Genomic DNA, 10680 nt, shown 5'->3' with positions numbered 1-10680 from the left:
CTATTTGTGTAGGGACAACATGAATGAATTTTGCAGAACCCTGCATTTTTTTTACAGTACTTGTACCGCCGCCACCCTAAAGGAGTACAAACGTGTTTTTTTTAGGTATGACCGTAGTTTGCAACTATGCTGCCATTGGGCACAAAGGGACGGGATGCGAACGGACAGAAATAACCTATAACCTTTGAAATCTAAATGTATATTCTTCTGCCAATGTTGAATATTAAACACTTTGCCTGGACATGCTACTAGATGAAGCAGTAAAGCATTAACTAAATCATTATTTTCCAAGGACTGGAACAAATATAGCAAAGTTGGATGGGCACAAACAAAAATATAATTTGTATATTTTTTGTGGAAAAAAATATCTTTTTGAAACTAATTTTGTTTGCTATAATTTATATCTTAACTCTAATGTATTTTTCGTAGGTCAGTTAACTATAGATAAAAAAGAATAACGAATAACCTTGAATCAACCTGTGGTGAAGTGCTTCAAAACAAGTCCGCTATATGCTTCAGCACCAAATTACGAGTTGCCATGAGATTGTGTTGGTTTGTTAAATAAAATAATAATCTACCCTTAATAAAATTTGAGTGAAATATTCACAGCTCCAGAGAATCATATATTAACAGTTTTCACTGTTAATTACACATTTAAATAAGTAGGACAGGGTTTTAAAATTTACCTCTACGACGGCGCTGACAATGGCAACAGTAGGACGTTTTGAAATGGTGACATCTGTATATAACTGAGTTCATGTCCATGCAGATCCATGTAGAAAGGCCATTTAGTTAAACTTTATTTACAAAAGCAGCAAATAACTAACCTTAAGAACTCCCTGTTAGCCATTTGTTTCATAAACTGCCACAAATTTACATTTAGATATTTCTGAGAAAACATAACATGCTTTTTAGCACTACTCACTGAAGATTTCACTTCACAACTGACACTAAAAATCAACACCAACATGAACACTATGGCAGACCCACCAAAGAAACCTGAGAGGCTTATGTCAGAGAAAGCAAAGTAAAACCAAGAGACTGATTGGATAAGAGCCTGAAGATGGATTAGATTTGTATCAGAGGGCTTACACTCGATTGCACGAGCTGAAAGAGACAACTGGTTGCCATGTGATGCTATTTGTTGAATATAATGTAGTGTAACAGACTATTTTACCTGGTTGGTGGATATGGTTTCTAAACAAGTTGTCAGCTTACAATGCTTCTGTCAGGTTAGTCAACAAATCCACATAATGCCCGTTGGAAAGCACTGGTAACAGGCAATTTGGCATTTCAACCACAAGTGAAAACAGCAAGAGACAGAGTTTCATAGGGTTGCTTTAATGGGATAGTTCACGCAATAATAATAATAATAATAATAATAAAATAAAATAATAATAATTCTGTCATTATTTAATTATGTAATTATGTCTCCATTTAGCAGTTCCAAACCATTTCAAGTTTTTTTTTTTCTGTTGAACACAAAAGATAATCTTCCAAATAAAAATGCAAACCTGTAAACATTAATCTACATGGTATTTGTTTTTCCTACTATGGAAGTCAATCATTACAGGTTTTTAGCTTTCTTCATAATATCTTCTTTAAGTTTTAATCAAAATAAAGAAACTCAAACAGATTTGAAATCATTTAAGGGAGAGTAAATATTGAGTAAATATTCATTTTGGGTGAATTATTCCATTGTAATTATTGCTAATGAATTGCTTGTTTATACACAAGATTTCACAAATGAATTGTTCTTCTGTTTACTCTGAAATGAGTTTTTAAAAAGTTGACAGACTAACAACAACACTAAAGAAAGAAATAACAGATGCTAACAGAGTTCAGAAGTGGATGTGTGAAAGGAATGACAGAAAACTGCTACTGTACTTTAAATGAGTACAAAGATATTTCAATGGAATTTTTCAAATTTAAAAGATGACAACAAAAAAAGCACAGACATGTTTTTCTACATGATAGACTGTGCAACAAAAACACAGCATCTTACTAATGTTCTGTCAAAATGTAATATTTATAGCGAAATGTACTTTGTATTGCTTAAAACAATCCCGTGACAGCTTGTAACTCCCACCACTAATGTTAAAGAACCCACAACCTAAAATGTCATCCGGTTCTTTTAGTCAACTACACTGTAAAAAAAAAAAAATTATTATGCCAATTAGTTATCACGACTTAATATTTCTACTTAAGGTAACTTGTCCGGATTGAATGTGTTGACAACTTGTATATCAAAGTTTTATCTGGCTATATTTATTTATTGCAATACTTTTATTAACAGTACATTTATATTTGTTTTAGATGATGACTGATAATGGACATCATTCTGAAGGTTTAGAATTTGATTGTACTGGTAAAAAATGGCTTAAGCTGGTTGACAAAATTTGGGTGGGTTTGGGCTCAGTTTGAATGTTTTGAACATGCATTTTACATTAAATATTTAACAATAAGTGTGTATACACTGTAAAAAATGGCCGTTATTTTTATGTAAAAAACTGTAAATGCTACAGTAAATCCATAACCTGGTTATCAGTATGTTTGCTTAATATTTATGACCAATCACCGTAAAATGACTTTCCCAGAATTCCCTGCATGGCACATCACTTTTTATGCTCTTTGTTGACATTACTATGAATCTTTTTAGTTATTTCCCCATCAGTTATGTACATTAGAGATTTATGTTGTGTCTAATGTTGATAAACAATGTTTATTTCATGACTTTAATTTTATGCGTGTTACCATACAGGTGTTTAGTAGCAGTGTGAATGACACTGAACACCTTCTATACATTGACACTTTTCTGCCTGTGGGAAAAGTTATTTGTGATGAGCATTGGTTCATAACTTTCTAATTACCACCTGTTAATGTGTCTATCTGTGTAGCAAAAGATGTGTAGATGTTAATAATTAAAAGTACAGACATACTACATCTATAAATTAATGAAATACAGTAGTTTACTGTAAAAATAAGAATTTACTTTTACAGTTTGTACCATATTTTTAATAGTGAAATACTGGCAACCTCAGCTGCCGTTATTTACCGTAAAATTTTACAGATTTCTTTTTTACATTATACCTACTCCATTTTTAGTTTTTTTGTGAGTTTTGGAGGATTTTGGACAGTTTGGGCTTGAAACATCCAAGTGTACCTGGCAACATGTTCTCAATGGATTTCCTGCTTCTCTGGTTAAATTTGTATTTGCATACTTAAATACACAGTTTTTACAATGAACCATGGTTAAGAAAAGTACACTAAATTTAAATTAAGGCAGCAAGAACACTTTTTTTTTAAAGTTTAAATAACATTTTTTTTACACTATACAATACATAACATTATATGAACAACTTCTATTCTTTATTTTTGTTGTGGATAGTCGACACTTAAATGAGAAACTTTTGGGTTTTAGTGGTAATCTAACTCAGTGGCACTTCAGCAGCTTCCTCAGGGCTGCCAGTGACCTCATAACCCATCAAGTTACATCCACCAAGATGGTGATCCAATTTACGGGGGTGACCTGATCTTGCTGAGGTTAGCTGTGGGTCATGTAATCTTGTGGCTGACCTTTCCTTCAATACTAATTACTGCAACAGAGCTTGAAGAAAAGACTTTAAAAACAGAACTTTCTGCTTACTGGGGTCTCTGCAGGTTTTGTAGTGACTCATGGAAATCGCAGGTAAGTTATTTGTGTTCACAGATGATTATTTGCTTTTCAAGTGCACTGTGCAGCACAAAACAGTGCCAAATACTTTACATGTACTGCTGAATAAATGAAAAGATCAAGATTTTGCACTAGTTGAGTTCAATTGCCATTCCCAAGATTTACAAGTACATCATTTGCTACAAATTTTTGAATGTAAAGTGATTTTGTAAATAAAAGTAAAAGATAAATACATATTGTGTTGCTTTATATATAACAGAATCACAATACTGTAGCAAAAATGTACACACATATGCACACATGCGCATACACACAGTGACCATCTTATGTTACAAAGTCTGTGTCCCACTGGAGTACAGCAGGGTTAAGTGCTTTGCTCAAGTGTACAATAGTTATATTTCACCGATCGCCCTTTATGCTGTGAACCTACAACCTTTTAGAGCCCACTAGACTAAACAACATCTGTTTACATTCATATGGCGCACACAATTTTATCTTTTAAAAGCTTAAAGGAAAAATAAAGAAATACGACTGTACTTTACAGTATATTGTCACATATTGCTTTTACAAAACAACAATTTACAGGGTAACATGCAGGTTAAAATATTGTTTATTCTGTTCTAATCTGTGTTTATGTTACAGCAGTTACCTGTAAATTGATATTACAATGCATCCGGAAAGTATTAATAGCTCTTCGCTTTTTCCACGTTCGTTTTTAATGTTTCAGTCTTATTCCAAAATGGATTAAATTAATTTATTTTCTCAACATTATACACACAATACCCTATAATGACAATGTGGGAAAAAAAAAAAGATTTTTTGAAATTGTTGCAAATTTATAAAAATTTTTTAAAAATAAGTTAAAATTACATGTACATAAGTATTCATTGCCTTTGCTCAATACTTTGTTAATGCACCTTTGGCGGCAATTACCTTATCTTGGTTCATAAAAATGCCACTTAACAAACAAGTCCAACTCAATATTAACAAATATTTTGATGGTCTTTTTTACAAATGAATTTTGCAAGTACTTTAATTTATTTTATTAATTTATTTTACTAACCGTAACAGTCTTTTCTAAACAGTCAAATCTAAAAGCTTTTATCTAAAAATAAATAACCTTTTAAGGAACTTGCCTGTTCATTCACACATCAACGGCATTCTTAGGGCATGATTTTTTATTATATTGTGATATTTTAAGAAGTCGTTATTGCATCTGTGCAAAAAACAAAAAAAACGTGACTTTGTGAAATTGTGTTTTTATATGTTTAGGTTAAGCATGCATGAATACTTGACAACCAATGCAAGAATGTAGACTGCAGGGTTGTATGTTCTCAAATGTGCAGTATTATCGGTCTGGCATGCATTATACAGTGTTTTTGTCATTTTTGTGGATTTTCGTGAAAAGGGATTGTTGCAAATGTTGATATACACTCACAGGCCAATTTATAAGGTACACCTGTCTAACTGCTTGTTAACGCAAATTTCCAATCAGCCAATCACATGGCAGCAACTCAATGCATTTAGGCATGTATACATGGTCAAGACGTTCTGCTGCAATTTAAAAAGAGCATCAGAATGGGAAAGAAAGGTGATTAAATGACTTTGAATGGAATTTTCAGCTATGTGGGTTTTTTCAGGTCTGTGGGTGCAAATGTCTTGCCAGATGTCAGAGGAAAATGGCCAGACTGGTTCGAGCTGATAGAAAGGCAACAGTAAATCAAATAACCACTCGTTACAAACTAGGACTACGTGAGCAACTACGTGATGCTACTATGTCAATATGGAACAAAATCTCTGAGGAATGTCCTGTACCTTGTTAAATCTAAGCCACGACGGATTAAGGCAGGTCTGAAGGCAAAAAGGGGTCCAAGCCAGTACTACTAGCTTTGTGTCAGCAAATCTGGTGACATAAAGCATATTTTATTACATGGGTTACAATACGTAAACTGAGATACTATAGGCATAAATTCCGTAAGCATTATTTATATATGTTAACTTATCTGTAGCTGTGCAACAGATCATAGATTCATGGTTCAGATTGTGATGCAGTTCCAGATTATTAAACCAGTACAAATAAACACAGAAAAAAAAACTTCCATTTATTATGGAAAATGTAAAAATAGATATATACATATACATAAAACTATTTCAACATGAGGACCTGCATTTATCAGAGCCTGCAACATCCATTAATGGGGAACTCTTTAGCTCTTTCATCTTCTGAGGTAACTATAAGAGCTGGTCTCGCTCTTCTTCTTGTCAGTTCACATTCACAGATAACACCACTGCCAGGTAGCATGAGGGTCTAAACTCAAACTTTTAAGCACAAAGCCATCGTCCTGAAACTTTGATATGACTATTAAAAGTAACAAATATATCAATATCAATAAAATCAATAAAAGTGCTTAGAATGGGAAACCTTTTTATGTTAATTATGCATTAGTATTATTTTCAACACACCACCAACAGTGCATGTTATGGATGTCTCTTTTTTTGTCACACCCATTACAGATCTTACAGTTTCTGCTGAGGATCAGTTTGAGCTGAGGATCTGAATCAGGTGTGTTTGGTGAAGGAGATATGAAAAATGTGTGTGTATATATATCTTACATATAAATGTATATATATATATATATATATATATATATATATATATATATATATATATATATATATATATATATATATATATATATACATTTATATGTAAGATATATATATATATATATATATATATATATATATATATATATATATATATATATATATATATATATATATATATATATATATATATATATATATATATATATATATATATATATGCTAATTAATAATTAAAAACATATTTGTCAAAATATAATTAGCTAATATTAATAATTGATAATTGTGAACAGATCTCACTGACATTCATTATATTTGTCCAAACTTTTCAATACAATGAGAAAGAGGGGGATTATATTTGAGGACACTTTACATTTTCAATTATATTTGAGGACACTTCCACTTTCAATGTTTGGTGGCTCCTGTATCTAAAAACTGTCAAAAGTAGTCAAATTAAATAGAATCTGATCAGAAAACAATAATAAAAAATAAATAAAAATGACCTCAAACAGATAAAACAAGCATTATTTTGGGAATAAACAGCCTAAAGCTATGAGTCTCAGTGGAAAACCAGCAGAGATGAAAAGTTTAAAGACTTAAATCCGAGAAAAGAGGAAAAAAGCCACGGATGAAAGAAAAGAAAAGATCGCTATGGGTTTTCTGGGGCCACGGCCTCCAAACTGAAGAAGCTGCGGCAAAAGAAAAGCAGAGAGATCGTAGAGATTTATTAGCACATTCTTGAGAAGTCCTAACCTGGAGCTACAGTCAATTGAGTTCATTCAATTTATATTTTAATTATAATTATGTTATAATCCACATTCTGTGAAGTGCCATGAGATGGGCATTTGAAGCGGACTGATAATTGTATGAAAGCGGCAGATCAAGCAACGGCATTGGCGTGATAATCTTGCAGATACTTACACACCACTATCTCTCTATCACACTCTCACACCCGCAGCTCTCAGTAAACACAGTATTATTGGCGCAAATGAAACTAGCATTCAGACAGCCTGTTATTGTGAGGGCTTTTCAGAAGCCACTGCAATCACACAACAATGTAGCGTTTTCAATAAAAGAGCAAGCGTTTATGCATCCTTTTATAGAGAAATATTGGCCTTTGCAAAAAAAAAAAAAAAAAAACGTCAGCGGAAAATGTCTTTATGGATAAACAAGACAAACGAGAGCCTGGCGCTGGTTTCTAGGCTCAGATCTGATTTATAAAATCAAATAATCACAGTATTGAAAACCAAACGTGTGGTTCTTACATGCGCTCGTGGGTCACGTCCTACAAGCAGTCACTGCTAAATAAATGATTTACTCTATTGAGTTTGTTGTTTTGAAAAGCGTAATTGCTTAATACAATACAATTTACCGCTTATGTAAGACCATCATGACTTGGCTTCGCTGAAACCAGATTGCTGTGCCAGGACCGACCAGGAGAACACAATCCAATAACTGTTTCTATGGTGAGATCTGTCGAGCAAAGACAGATACAGGAGGAGCTTGAGCAAATGAGGTAATTAAAACTCCAAAAATGAACAAATGGCAAAGAGGATGAGGTCTCTGACCTGAAAATGCCACTGCAAAAGAACACGGATACAGCATAAACTAGTGCTGTAGTAAACTGGTTGCGCTGTTTAGTAGATATGAAGGACAGATATGACTACTTAAAAGAGCTACACAGAAGGAATCATTCCAATCACACATTGAAGAAGTGTGAAGCCAAAAAATAAAGAAATAATAATCATTTTTAAATATCATTACTGAACAGAGGAAAGAGAGCTAAGCAAATTAGAAGAACCACAAAGGATGACGGTGCTTATAAAAAATTCTGTCACTTGTAAAAACCAATGTTTTATTCTTAGTGATGTTAGAGCCCACTCTCATGCCAGATAAATAAGATCTAGGCCTGGGCGCCAGATCCTGTCAGAAAATGTCTGTTATTCTGGGTATCAAAACAACAAGCCAGAATAGCCACTCAATACCCAAACCTGTTAACCAGTGTGCAACTGAATTAACAACTCCTAACTATATAGGAGTTGACTGAGAAAGCCAGAGAACAGCAGAAGCAGGTGACAAAGTAAGTTAAATAAGTAAAAGTTTTTCTATATAGCACCTTTCCCAGATATTGAGTCACAAAGTGCTTTACAATAAGAGAAAACAACTAAAAGAACACATGAAAATACAGGAAGACATGTTAAAACATAATAAAACTAATTAAAAATCCAAATACAGAAACGCAAATTCTGTTAATTAAAAGCTTGACCAAAAAGGACTCGGAAGAGAGTTCCAGACTTCAGACTCTGTGTGGGGGCCACCACACAGAAAGCACGGTCACCTTTTGTCTTAGGACGAGTTCTGGGAATGGCTAACAGGTCTTTGCCAGAAGACCTCAGAGACTCGCTACAAGAGTGACTGCTTAAAAGATTTTGAATATACAGGGGTGCTTGACAACGCCTCACTGCTGCATTCTGCACAACTTGCAATCGCTCCGTAGAGGATTTGTTCAGACAAGTGAACAGAACATTACAATAATAAAATCGAGAAGAGATGAAGGCATGGACAAGCATCTCCATCTCTTCCTTTGACACAATATCTTTGATTTTTGCAATGTTCCTCAGGTAAAAAAAAGCATGTACGAACAACAGACGTAACGTGACTATTAAAACACAGCTCGATCAAAAATGACACCAAGATTTCTAATATCACTGCAGTTTGAAGATGACACAAAAACTTGCCTGATCATTTTGCTGTTTCTTTATCAACAAGTAATGATGATAAAGAAAGAGCAGTTTATTGGACAATCTTAGTTGCGTATGGTTCAGTGCTTTAACTTCTTCTGACCAAGACAAATCCAACAAGTGTTATTATACCACAAGCAACAGCAATGGAAAATTACTGCTTCACAACATTGTCCAGAGACAATACAGACCTTGAAATGGAAACATATACATCTATATAACTTACAATAATGTGACATGCAATAACTATCAAATCAGTAGCTAATGATCAATAAAATGATACAATGATAATTACATAAATGACTAACGATCATACAGACAGATATAATTGCTGAGAAGAGTTACAAACACAGTACAGTACCCAAACTTGCTAACCAGTGTTCAACTGATTAAACATCCTATTAATATAGGAGTTGACTGAAAGCCAGAGAAGAGCAGAAGAAGGTGACAAAGTAAGGATGATAAAGAAAGAGCAGAGTTTATGGAATAATCTTAGTTGTGTATGATTCAATGCAAATGTTATTATACCACAAGCAACAGCAATGGACAAATACTACTTCACAACCATATCCAGTGACAATACAGATCTTGAAATGGAGACATTGACTTACAATTATAATCAAATCATTAATTAATGATCTATAAAATGATATAAGGGTAATTATCAAAATGGCTAATGATCATATGCCTAAATAAAATAATTAAATGAAGTATAAATTAATATATAGAAATGAAAATAAAACAACACAACACAAATGAATGGTTGCTTTCTTGAAACAACACGCTACAAGGATTTGAGATATATTTTAAATTGTAATAGACTGCTTTATTTACAGCATTAAAAAGTATAGCAACATACTGTAAAACCTGATTTTATGCTCTAAGGCAGGGGTCACCAATCCCTGTCCTAGAGGGCCGGTGACCCTGCAGGGTTTAGCTCCAACTTGCTTTAACACACCTGCCTGAATGTTTCAAGTATACCTAGTAAGGCCTTGATTAGCTTGTTCAGGTGAGTTTGATTAGGGTTGGAGCTAAAATATGTTGGACACAGGCCCTCCAGGAACAAGTTTGGTGACCACTGCTCTAAGGCAAAGATGCCCAAACTAGGGCCGGGAGCCAAAACTAGCCTTTGGTAAGATTGATTTGGCTCACAGTGTCATCTGAGAGGAAAAGGGAGGGAATGGGATGAACTGGAATGGCTTTAACAAGAGTTTTTCTATTTAATATAACATTTATTTGTTGATGTTTTACTGTCTAACTTTATAAAAATAAATAAATAAATAAATTGAACCTTTAAAACAAAGAGTAAATGAAATTTTATGTTTTAACGTACACGCAAGGTGCAGCTCCACATGCTTTGCGACAATCAATGTCAGTCATATTTCAATGGCATATTTACAGGCAGGATGAAGAAATCAAGACGGTGGCACACAGATAAGAGAAATTTCAGAAAGGACTTGCAAGATGATTTTACTTTTGGATTTACTTTCGGGCCGCAACCCTCAGTCAAGTTATATTTTTGGCCTTTTATAGAAAAAACTTTGGGCACCCCTGCTCTAAGGCATATATCCAGTTTGAACTAGCTAGTTTTTTTAATGACTGCAGAATTATTTAAATAAAAACACATTATTATATTGAATAAAATTGTAGTTTGGTCAG

Source organism: Danio rerio, chromosome 10 (genome assembly GCF_052040795.2).
Source record: "Danio rerio strain M-AB ecotype USA chromosome 10, GRCz13ab, whole genome shotgun sequence".
Lineage (NCBI taxonomy): Eukaryota > Metazoa > Chordata > Actinopteri > Cypriniformes > Danionidae > Danio > Danio rerio.
The sequence above is the reverse complement of the archived record's forward strand: the minus strand, read 5'-3'. Positions refer to the sequence as shown.